General features: G+C 44.1%; 1 pseudogene; it reads right to left on the bottom strand.

Annotated features, from left to right (window-relative positions):
- Positions 1-11538: 11538 nt before the first annotated feature.
- LOC110291956 (E3 ubiquitin-protein ligase makorin-1 pseudogene) lies at positions 11539-12773 on the bottom strand (annotated as a pseudogene).
- Positions 12774-13387: the final 614 nt, after the last annotated feature.

The raw sequence follows: 13387 nt of genomic DNA on the forward strand, positions 1-13387 counted from the left end.
CGCTGCATTAAAAAGTAGGAACCATCTGTTTGCTGCTTCCAAGAAGTGTGCATCACCACACACACACAAACAGGATGAAATAAAATGACAGAAAAAAAATTTCAGGCAAATGGACCTAGGAAACCAGCAGGTGTCCCAGTTCTAATATTTGACAAAATAGACTTAAAACCAAAAACTAGTGAGAACAGATAAAGTTCCATCTTGCTACAGTCCATCAAGAAGACAGTTTGATCCTAAATATATATTTCCCAAACACAGGTGCACCTGATTTCATGAAGCATACTAGTTGATATAAAGTCACAGAGAAAAAGTAACACAATAATAGTGACTTCAATATCCCACACTCACCAGCTGACAATCATCCTGACAAAGCATAAGGAAGCATGTTCATTGATATATTTTTTAATTTATTTTTTTAATTAGGTATTTTCTTCATTTACATTTCAAATGCTATCCCAGGGCTGAAGAGATGGCTCAGCCGTTAAAGGCTAGGCTCACAATCAAATGCTATCCCAAAAGTCCTCCAGACCCCCCCCCCACTCCCCTACCCACCCACTCCCACTTCTTGGCCCTGGCGTTCCCCCGTACTGAGGCATATACTTTGCAAGACCAAGGGGCCTCTCTTCCCAATGATGGCCGACTAGGCCATCTTCTGCTACATATGCAGCTAGAGACACAAGCTCTGGGAGTACTGGTTAGTTCATATTGTTGTTCCACCTATAGGGTTGCAGATCCCTTTAGCTCCTTGGGTACTTTCTCTAGCTCCTCCATTGGGAGCCCTGTGTTCCATTCAATAGCTGACTGTGAGCATCCACTTCTGTGTTTGACAGGCCCCAGCATAGCCTCACAAGAGACAGATATATCAGGGTCCTTTCAGCAAAATCTTGCTGGTGTATGCAATGGTGTCAGCATTTGGAGGCTGATTATGGGATGGATCCCCGGGTATGGCAGTCTCTAGATGTTCCATCCTTTCATCTCAGCTCCAAACTTTGTCTCTGTAACTCCTTCCATGGGTGTTATGTTCCCAATTCTAAGATGGGGTAAAGTGTCCACACTTCGGTCTTCGTTCTTCTTGAGTTTCAAGTGTTTTGCAAATTGTATCTTGTATCTTGGGTATTCTAAGTTTCTGGGCTAATATCCACTTATCAGTGAGTACATATCATGTGAGTTCTTTTGTGATTGGGTTACCTCACTCAGGATGATGCCCTCCAGGTCCATCCAATTGCCTAGGAATTTCATAAATTCCACCTCACAACAGTCAGAATGGCTAAGATCAAAAATTCAGGTGACAGCAGATGCTGACGAGGATGTGGAGAAAGAGGAACACTCCTCCATTGTTGGTGGGATTGCAAGCTTGTACAGCCACTCTGGAAATCACTCTGGCAGTTCCTCAGAAAATCAGACATAGTACTACCAGAGGATCCCGCAATACCTCTCCTGGGCATATACCCAGAAGATGTTCCAACTGGTAAGAAGGACACATGCTCCACTATGTTCATAGCAGCCTTATTTATAATAGCCAGAAGCTGGAAAGAACCCAGATGTCCCTCAACAGAAGAATGGATACAGAAAATGTGGTACATTTACACAATGGAGTACTACTCAGCTATTAAAAAGAATGAATTCATTGATATATTTTATAGATCAAATAGACTTAATAGATAGATATCTATAGAGCATTTCCTCTAAGCACTGCAGAATATACATTTTTTCCATACAGCCCATGGAGTGTTCTCTAAAACAAATTGAAATAATCCCTTTCATTCTATCTGACCCCAGTTCAATAAAGCTACAAGCCAACAACAAGAAAACTTCTAGAACACACAAATCCATGGAGATTAAACAACACACTGTTTATTGAATGATGAATAAGTGTAACAGAGATATAAAAGAAATAACAGAAGTAAAGTTAAAAATTATTATGACCAAATGAAAACACAACACTCCCTGGGAACCCACCTGCCGTGCTAGCCAGAGAAACAATCTGTAAGCAAGAGATCTTCAGGTCTTCACCCAATGGCCAGGCAGAAGAGGGAATACGGCAGAAACTTCCACCAGCCTGGAAGAAGAGGTGGGGTGGGGTGGAGACTCAGATCAGCAAGGAGGAGAGGGTCCGAGAAGGCACTGTGGGAAGAAACATCTGAAGCAGAGAGAGCTGGAACAGTATTACACTGCAGGTATCCTGGGATGGGGATGGGAGGTAAACAGATTAGCATGGAGGTTAAGGCAAATCATGTAACTGCCCAGATATTGAGGTGTACCTTGAAACAACTCTTGATTTCTCTGTGTGGCTATTGGGGATCAGCAGAGGCAAAGCAATGCAGCTGCCTGTTTAATTCACGGATTACATTTGTATTAAAAACAATTCCCTAAACAGAATACAGCATAGCTAGAGTTCCAAAGAAACGCCAGAAGGATTCTCCATACAGGTTAGTATTCAAATATTCAGATGCATGCGTTCTTATCTTTCCCTATGCCAGTAACAAAGATTCTTTCTCTGTGAGTTCATGATGAATGACAGTTCAACAGGACAAAAGAAGCTGGTCTCTCCGCCACTCCTTTCCTAAACACCTGGTTATCCAACTCTAACAAGGTGACTGGTTGCCACAATAACTGAGCTGTTTCTACTTAGTTAGGTCCCCCTGGACCTTAGAGTAAAGAGCTATACAACATTAGCTTTCCCACTAGCACTTTAGGGGTCACCTACAGCAAACCACTAATTTAGGGGTGGTCCTACATGTAATGCTAACAGAGACTATTGCCTCTGCTCTTTCTTTTAGCTCTTGTTGGATACAGCAAGGCAAGAAAATTCTTCTGTTCTGCCTCAATCCACATTCACTGATTTGCAAACACAGGTAGAGCTCTTGCATTTTGCATCTTACATCAGCAACCTTTCCTGGTTTGCTGGGTATGTGAAGTAACCATGGAGTGAACACTTTATTGTGGGGGGGTGAGGGGGTGCTTCTTAGAAGGGGAAACAAAATACAGGAGGAAATAGGGAGACAAAGTGTGGAGCAGAGACTGAAGGAAAGGCCATCCAGAGACTACCCCACCTAGGGATCCATCCCATATACAGTTGCTGAACAAGATGCTGGGAAGTGCTTGCGGATAGAAGCCTGATATGGCTGTCTCCTGAGAGGCTCTGCCAGAGCCTGACAAATACAGAGGTGGATGTTCATACTCGCAGCGAACCATTGGACTGAGCACTGGGGGTGGGAGGGTGGGATGGAGAAGTTGGAGAGGGGACTGAAGGAGCTGAGGGGGCTTGCAGCCCTGTGGGGGGAGCAACAGTGTCAACTGGCCAGACACCCCCCCAGAGCTTCTGGGGACTGGACCCCCAACCAAAGAGTACACATGGAGGGACCCATGGTTCCAGCCGCATATGTGGCAGAGGATGGCCTTGTTGGACATCAGTGAGAGGATAGGCCCTTGGTCCTGTGGGGGTTTGATGCCCCAGTGTAAGGAAATGCCAGTTTGAGAAGGCAGGAGTAGGTGGGTGGGTTGGGGAGCACCCTCATAGAGGCAGAGGAAGGACAGAGGGAATGGTGGTTTCTGAAGGGGAGACCTGGAGAGGGGATAACATTTGAAATGTAAATAAAGAAAATGTAAATATCCAATTTAAAAAAAAAACTAAAAAAAAAAAAAAAGATTAGACTAGAGATTTCCATTTTACTTTCAGACTAAAGTTCTGCCGAATATAGCTTTGTGAAAGGCCATTCCATGTTGTTGTTATCCTTTCAAATCTGCAGAATTTCATGTTGAAATGCTGGGTTTTGCACGTAACAAGCAGCAGTGAGGAATGTGTTTCTTACATGTTCTTTTTCTTTTGAGAGCAATTGACCTACAGGCACCAGGTAAGTCATACTAGCTTTTGCTATTCTTAATTAAATGGACAACTTGGAAGTTCACCACAAACTCCTCTCCCTATCTGGTTATGCAGCAACATAATATGTTTGGAGGTTTGTTTGGTTGGCTTTTGGTTTTGGTTTTGGTTTTGGTTTTGGTTTGGGTTTGGGTTTGGGTTTGGGTTTTGGTTGTTTGGGGTTTATGTTCTGGGGGAAGAGGAGAAAACAGGATTTTGTAGTTTGTGCGGGGGGATGAGCAGGGGTTCCAACCAAGCAGTTTTCCATAATTAAACCATTAATTGTTGTTGTTGTTGTTGTTATTGTTTTGGGGTTTTATTTTATGTGTGTATGTTGCCTGAATGTGTGTCTATGCACCAAGTATTCATGTCTGGTGCTTAGGTTGGTGTCAGAAAAGTATGTCTGATCCCCTGGAACTGTAATTATATATGGTTGTGAGCAACCACGTGGGCGCTGGGAATCAGACCTTGATTCTCTGCCAAGAGCAAGTCCTCTTAACCACGGAGCAGGCCCTATCACATTTTTATATGAGCATTTCTGCATAGACAGTGAAAATACTAACTCATGAGACACTTTTGAGTGTGAGTTGAGGTGTGTCAGGAGCACTTGCTGGTACGTGGCACGAGGCACACAGAGTGTGTGCACACTGTGTGTTCAGAACCAAGGCCACTGTGAAATCAGGTGACACAACCCCGGCCAGCTCTGCTGCAGACACTGGGGTTCGTTGTGTGACTGACTTTGGATTAACTTTTGGTGGTTTACTGATACCTAACATTTCACAATCTCCACATTCTGGTACATGACCCACAGGCCAGGATGCGCATCCTCTCTGCCCCAACCCTACCCTTCTTCTTGGGAGCTTGTCTGGTTTCCTCTGGACTATTTTCTCAGTCTCAAGGATCAGAAAGTTCTCAGCCTGGTACTAGAGTTTCTAGAGGTACAGATGACCAAGGAGCACAGCAGTTGAAATGTTCACAAATGTGCATGGGAAACAATTACAGTGTGAGGTGAAACTAGCAACGGGAAGAGAAGGGACTAACTGCCTTCACAGACACACACACACACACACACAAACGCCTCCGTGCCATCACAGAAAACTCCACATTCAGGGTAAGAACACGTTTTACCAAAAAGTTTGTTTCTCTTGACTCATGTCATATGTAGACAGATCTCTACTCATATGCTTGGCCCCCAATCTCGGGATTGCAAAGGGTAAGACGTTAGAGAACACTGGATTCAGGGGCATCAGCCACTAACAGTGGATGGAGAAACTTTATATTCTTCTCTAAACATAAATCATTTGAGCTGTAACACAGCAGACGTGACAGTGGACGGGGATCGAGCTCTACCATTAAGATCAAACAGCAGCTTCAATCTCTTAAGTTGGGCTCTTTGTTCAGAAAGCACAAGGAGCCAGATAGGACATTCTTCTCTCTGCCACAAGAATTCCATCTGCAGAACAGTGGCTCCCAAGCTGCCAGCTGCTCCCCACTCCCCTGCTGTAAGAATGCAGCCGAGGCCGAAAGCTTGTCACCACGTTGGAGCCAATATCCACCTGTCCCTCTTGTCAGTCTCCTTCTGCAAAAAATCTTCCCGGGATTTAAGCACTTAAGCCATAAAAACTGGGATTTGCCTTCACTCTTTCTACAACAGCTAGATACACCCATGCATCGTATATCTCGGGATGATGCCGCCACTTTAAAATGGTGATTAAATAAAATAACAGGTGCACAAAGCTATTACCGGCCATGGCAATTACTCTCGGGAATTGTGTGCTCATTTAAATTGCATGTATATTTTATTTTTTTCTTTTTAAATACCTGCTTATTTTATTTTATTTGTGTTGGTTTTTTGGTGTGTATGTTTGTGTGTGTGTGTTTGTGTGTGGGGGGGGGTGAGTTTGTGTGTGCCATATTAATGCAAGAGCCCACAGAGACCAGAAGAGACATCAGATTCCCTGAAACTACAGTAATAGTTGTGAGCCACCGTGTAATGCAGGTTCTGGGTAATTAACTCGAGGTCCCTGCAAGAGCAGCCAATGTTCTTAACCACTGAGCCATCCTCCTCAGCTTAGGTTTTATTTTTCAATTAAACATAAGAAAGAAAAAATGACACACACACACACACACATATGTGTGTGTGTGTGTGTGTATGTGTGTGTGTGTGTGTAGAGAGAGAGACAGACAGACAGAGACAGAGAGACAGAGAAATTCTCATAGTTACAACTTATGCAAAATTATACAAATAAATGAAGTCTATTCCCCATAAATGAAAAGTTAACGTGTGTTTTTACTTGTATTTTCATACATCCTGTGTCTGACCTTTTATACTGGGAGAGCAAACACTGCCATGTGATATGCATCACTAATTTAATATCTGTTTGAAATACACATGATAATAGGTTTGCTTCAACGTTGAAACCTCTAAACATGTGTGTCTCTTCATCAGATCACGAATAGGAAGAAATGATATGACACATATCAAACAAAATACTTGAACTGTGAAAACGTATTACAGAGACACTCCACAATCTTAAACCTTCATAAGAAATGCTTAGGTGAAGCATAATTTATCTCACCGAAAATTAGCCTGGCTCCAGCTCTGATCAGGCAGTCCATGGTAAGACAGATATGAGGAGGGGAATTCCCAGCTCCCGCTAGGTCAGGGGTAATGGTGTCAGGAATCAGTCACACCACCACTGTTCTTGTATCTTCTTGTCTCACAAACAAAAGCAATTTTCTCACTTGTCTGTTTTTGACAACTTTCTTTTCAAGACAATTTCTGCTCAATTTTCTTCAGTGAGAAAGACAGCCGCAGAGACTATAACCCTATGCTATAGCACTTACCTAGCAGATGAAGCCAGGGATCTCTGCAAGCGAGCTGAGAAAGAAAACTGAATTATCTTCTTCTCTGGGCCACAGGGCTCTTATTTAGGAAGAGAATGGCATTAAGTTGAACATAATAGATTCTAACTTTATAAAAATGGATTCCCTAACTGACATCCTTTTTACAGGTATTAACAACATTTAATCCACACTCAACAAGTGTCACATGCCAGGCCATTGGAATTATCAAACTATAAGAGAAGAGAGTCACACCCCAGTAGAGAACTGATGCTGCCTGGTGGTGAGGTGCAAACAACTCACCTAGCACACAGTCAGACTCTTCCTTCAGAGTCAACACTTCAAAGATTCAGCACTTCTGGCAGAGTCTGACTGAGCTAAAGAAAGTGACCAGGTAGCGCTATTTACCCACTCTGCTCACATGGTCATCTTTACATACCTTACTAGCTTTAAAGCACAGAAAACGTGTATGCCTGTATCTGAGAAGTTAGAGGAGAATGTGTCCCAGGGAAATCACCATGTAGCTGATGTGTCTTTCAGACACGCGCCTTTTGTTCTGCTGACACTAAGCTCAGCATAGCATAAGGGAAGTCAACTACTTCAACTGAATCTGTAACCGAGGGAGCAGATCCTGAGACTGAGATTGCCAGCAAGAGTCACTTCTCAGCTTTTCAGTCACGGCTACGTGAGGCAAATGTCACAGGCTGTGATTTTCTAGATCCTGAATTTTGTTTCCCTTCAGGCACACCCGTGTTTCCTTTGGAGAGGAGGTAGCAGAGGGAAGCCAGAGGCTGAACCTTAGTGCCTTTCAGCTCCCCCCTCACCCGCCACCCCTGCCACCCTCCTGCCCGCCACATGCCAGGGAGCCAGAGACCCAGAGAGGGCTCTGAAGTAAAGCTTAGATTTAACAAAACCTCAACTACCCATAGTCCTTCCTAGATCAGAACTGCAGCTCCGCCTGGCAAGACACCAGATTTCCTTTTAACAAACACACTAAAGCCACGTATACTGTGAGCACTCAGACCACACATACGGCTAATATAGTAACAGCTTATATATTTGCTTACCGTAACCTTTCAATATGTTCAAATAATTCAGACTACTAAAATACCATCAAAAATAAATAAAATGCTTTTCTGCCACCTCCACTGAACAGAAATCTCATTCAAATTGTAAGACGCAGCTCATTAGAACATGTTTATTTATAAGATTATTTTCTAGCTTGGGTGGAGAGCCAATTCACTCATATTCCATCATTTCAAGAAATAACTAGACTGTACCCTTCCTTTAATTTATTATATTACTTATTAATTACCACTTTATATTCAGCTAAGCCATCATTCCTGTTGACGGTGCCACATGTTCACGTATGAACAGATTCATACAGATATGAACACAAGAGGCCGATGGCTGCAGACATTAAATGCTTCCTGTATGCCAGGCCACAGGATAATCTCCGTGCTCATCTGTTTAACAACAACAACAACAACAAAAAATATGTTCAACACCTGTGTTTTACACAGCTACTTCCTCCAAGTTGAAACATTCCTTCCTGGAAGGATAAAAATAGATTCCCAAGATCCAGAAAGCTCACAAAACATACTAGGCTGGGGAGGCTCAGAAAATTACGAGAGTTTCAAGGACCCCACCCCGACCCACCAGAGTCATAAACGCCTCAACTATTGAGGGAGAGCTGACTCTCTTTGGGAGAACTGACTCTAGATTCAACAGGAAGCTCCAACGTTGCAGCTCTCCTCGCCAACCAATGCTAAACAAGGTGGGAGGAGCTTGAGGTATATGAGTCGCTCATACTCCGGTAACTAACTGCGCCCCACCCCCCACCCCCATAAGCTTACAGTCCACTAAAGTCCACACACGGAACTTGAGTAGAACCATCTCTTTCATGTATCTTCAGAGCCTTAGCAGAGGTGAATAGATATGTGTTCATATTTCCTCTGGAAAAGTCACACTGCAACTTCTGTCGCGTCAGGCACTGGACTGGACACTGGATATATAGGGGTCCAAAAGGCGAGCATGACCATGATCCTCTTGAAGTGTAGCATCTCAGAAAGAAGACAGACATTTTCTTAAAATGCTATCAAGAAATTGAAACAGCCCGAACGTGTTCTCATCAACAGCACTGCATTTCAGGAGAGCGTTCTTGTCTCTGAAATCAGAATTAAATATAGAGACCAAATCCCAAGCCAAACAGGGCTGGAGAAGCAATGGTCTGTTCTAACGTGCAGATATGGGGAGGCAAAAAGGAGATTGCTATGATGTGGACCTGGAATGTTACCCAGAGACTCGTTTTAGAGGCTGTCTCCCTAGTTGGAGATAATGACTAAGGCTGCTTAGATCACTAGAGCAGGGACTCCTTCAGGAGATTAATATACTGACGAGCCTACGGCTGAATTAGCTATAAGGTGATAGGGCATAGTTGGGAAAAATGAGTCGCTGTGGATTTAACTTGTTTCCAAGATCCCCACATACCCCACCTTCTCTGCCTCAATGTTCTGCCTCACCATGGTCCCAGTAACAACGTAGCCAGCTAGTGATGAACTGAACCCATGAGCCAAAATCAACCTTAATCCTTCCAGTTGTGTTTCTGAAGTATTTTGTCACAAAGTGGGGGGGCCGGGGGGGGGGGAGACTACCAGAGTCTTTAGGAAAATGTTTACCACCATGCCAACTGCTATATCCAGGATACAGAATCAACCTAGATATCCACCAACAGATGAGTGGATAAAGAAAACCTAGCACATAGACACATTTATTCATCTGTAAAGAAGAGTACAAATATGATACGACATTCATGGATAGAATCAGAGCTTATTATGTTAAGTGAAATAAGCCTGACCCAAAAAGACAAATATCATGTTTTCTTCTCAGATTAATAACCTAGATGTAAATATATATATATATATGTGTGTGTGTGTGTGTGTGTGTGTGTGTATACACATTGTTAGAGTCCAAGAATCACTGAAGGAGGACACCAGACTCAAATAGTTTGCAAAAAACAAAGAGCATTTATTCTGCAGAGAGTACCAGCATGCGGGGTCAACCATTCATCAAAACTGGAGTGACAGCTGGAGGGGTTCGCAGGCCGCCTTTCCTTTCACGCAGGGCTGGGGGAATTTTCTAGAAGGGTCAGGTAACCTCTAATATGATTGGTAGGGGCAAAGCAGTGACATTAGTACCATTTTGATTGGCTGCTATGTTAGTTCTATTATATTTGGTGAGACCTCAAAGAATTTTGGAAACCAGCTCAATCTGGCCTTGTCATCTCCTCTGGCCAGATGTCCCAGGAGCTGACTTAGCTCCAGACTTACCTTCCTAAGTCAGGGGAGTCATTGACTAAAGGCCCATTGTCAGCAGCGCCCTCTGAGGAGCCCGATGTGCTTCCTGAAGAATTGAAATTTTTTATTCCCAATGTTTTTGGACCTCTCAACATATATATGTACATACATACACACACATACACACACACACACCATAGTCAAGAGGAAGTGGGGTATGAATGAGAAGACTGCATAATGATGTGTATGAATAGAAATACTATAATGTAGCTTATTTCTTCTTATGCTAACCAAAAATAATGAATTCAAAATAAAACCATCAGGTTGGAGAACGCATTGGTTAAGAGCTCTCCCAGAAGTTCTGAATTCAATTCCCAGCGCCACATGGTGGCTCACAACCATCTGTAACTCCAGTTTCAAAGGAGCTGATGTCCTTTTCTGGCTGTCACAGGACCAGGTACACAAGCGGTACACAGACATACATGCAGGAAATCAACCATACACAGAAAAATAAACAAATACTTTGAAAAGTACTAAGTCTAGAGATAGGGACAGAGAGTTGGAGAGACAGCAGGAGAGAGAGAGAGAGAGAGAGAGAGAGAGAGAGAGAGAGAGAGAGAGAGAGAGAGAGAGAGAGAGAGAATGAGAACATGATGCTAACAACATCAGGACTTGGGCTTTGACCAAAGTGAGAAGGCAACTTGGGAGAGAAAAAAAAAACAGGTCTCAGCAATGTCTGTAAGGTAAAGGTATAATGGCCATAAGAGCCTCTGTGATGGTTTGTATATGCTCAGACCAGGGAGTGGCACTATTAGAGGGTGTGGCCCTGCTGGAGTAGGTGTGTCACTGTGGGCATGGGCTTTAAGACCCTCATCCTAGCTACCTGGAGGCTAGTCTTCTCCTAGGAGCCTTTAGATAAAGATGCAGAACTCTTAGCTCTGCCTGCACGGTGCCTGCCTGGACAATGCCATCCATGCTTCCTGCCTTAACGATAATGGACTGAACCTCTGAACCTGCAAGACAACCCCAATTAAATGTTGTCCTTTATAAGACTTGCATGGTGTCTGTTCACAGCAGTAAAATAACTAAGACAGCCACACAGGGGGCTCCTCCTGGGACACTGCCAAACTCTCCATCTGGATGGTTCTAACACAGAGAAAGAATCAAAGTCATTTTCAGCCAGTGACCAACAACTGTCTACACATTTCACAAGTGGAAGGAAGCATGGTTGATAGGAAATGCCTATATGTGTCTCTTTCCCTCACATCATCTGGACATTCTCTCTCTCTCTCTCTCTCTCTCTCTCTCTCTCTCTCTCTCTCTCTTTCATTTAACTTTAAGATTTATTTTTGTAACTTTTGAAACAGAGAAAACACACACTCTTGGGGGAAAGGTGAGGGTAGAGGAACAGGCCCTGGGTAGTAATCACAGACGGCACCTGGAGTTTGAGAGGCCTGCCTAGGAGAGCCACACACACTGCCACACAGCACAGGGGACAGCTACTGTCTGAGGCTCCGCAGACCAGAGCCCACGCTACTATAGTTCCAAGTCATAAAAGTCCTCCAGCTCATGGTGAAATAAGCCCTATGCATTCTCAGAGTCTGTCACCTCATCGTCCCCACCTATAGCCAAAAGCATAAGCAACATCTCACCCAGCTCAAAAGTGACAACCTCCTCTTCATCGTTCTCAAAGGGGTTGTTCTCTCTTCAATGAGCTCTCAGAAGTGGCACCTTTATTGAGCACTGGTATCTGCTTGATGTTCCCAATTTCTGTCTCTGTGGCTCCTTTCTACGGCCATCATAGTGTGCATGCTTGTAAAAAACAATTCCCTCCAAATGGGCAGCTCCCCCATCCTTCATCAAAACACTTCATGCCTTGTCACTCATAACCTCTTTGTATTTCTGAATGAGTTTCTGCTTCTCCTCTTTCTCCTCCACCCAGTACTCACTTGGAATGACAAAGTTAGATGTGATTCGGCATTGGGGTAGGCCTTTATGATCTTGCTTTCAAATTGTTTAGCACTTCTCTTGCGATTACACTTGAGACAGTAGGTGTGGTTGCAGTTGGAGAGGATCCCAAAGTGACACTCGCTGGGATTGGCTTTCTCATAGACCTCCATGCAGATTTCACACACCATGTCCTTGCTGCTCTGAACAGTGAGCTCCAAATCCTTCTCATGGGCTTCAATGCAAGATTTTATGTGCTGTGACTTCTGGGCAGCATCCATTGGGTGTACGACCTGCAGGCCACACATGTCACAGGAGTCTCCATAGAGGTACACACAGTTTTCCCCATAGTAACACTCTCCTGCAGTAGAGAAGCAAGGCTGCTTCTTTGTCTCCACCGTAGTTGGCTCCTTCTCTGACTCTTCCTTGGTCACTGAGTCAGGAAGGGGCAGTACGGCCACAGTAGGGCTGCCCAGGGCCAAACTCAATGGCATTCACCCAGTCCTCTGAACCTGCTCCTACAGTTGGAAGGTGTGGGTTTCGTGACTCAGCTTCGCCTGGATTCATTTCAGCTAGTGATCCAACACCAGAAGAAGAGACTTGAGGAAGCATCAAGGTATGGTTGTACACTCAGATCTGTATGTAGCGGTCACTTCTTCCTGTTCCAGTGGCTTGCTGTGTTCGTATCTGCAGCTGTGTCCATTAACGCAGTACCCTCTTTGAAAATACTTGCACTCTGCACCATATGGACTGTCAGAGAGGTCATGAGAATATCAACAGTAATCTCCTTCTTTACAAACCCCGTGCATAAAATACCTGCAAGTGATCTGTTTCTGTCCAGCTTCCACAGCCGTCGCCGCTGCTGCCGCCACTGCTGCCGCAGCCCCCTCCTTCCACCCCTGGGGACTGGGCAGCAACTGTGGGGATAGAGATGAAGGAGACCACTGCCACTCCAGCCGCTGCTGCTCCTGTTCCTGATGTTGACGACATTTTCTATTTCTAGTGAACAGAAACTCGGACTCAATCTACCAACGAGGATGCTTTGTAAACATTCTACTTTATCACTGAAATTGTCTTGTTTTGCTCCTGAGACTTACTGGATTCTGTGGATTTGCATTTACTTCCAAGAGCCAGAGAAATATGAGATTTTAGGGTCTGCAAAGCAGACTCTCAAAATTCATCTAGTTGCTTAGTGATCCTGGCCAGCCCATCATAAGGTGCTAATTAACGAGAGGCCAGCAGAGCCTGCCTTAAAATATTAACCCTAAAAGAGCAGAGGAGGTCAGTGGGAAAGGGGAGAGTAGGCCTGTTGCCACCCATGGGCACATTTACTAAGATGAAAATACTGACTGAGATGAGCATGCCTGGGTGTTCCTGAAGGCTGGTTATACCAATAGATCAGACATAGATGAGGTGAGAGACATAGTAGCTTGTGTAC

Source organism: Mus caroli, unplaced genomic scaffold, assembly GCF_978045245.1.
Source record: "Mus caroli unplaced genomic scaffold, Mus_caroli_1 scaffold_3, whole genome shotgun sequence".
Taxonomy (NCBI): Eukaryota; Metazoa; Chordata; class Mammalia; order Rodentia; family Muridae; genus Mus; species Mus caroli.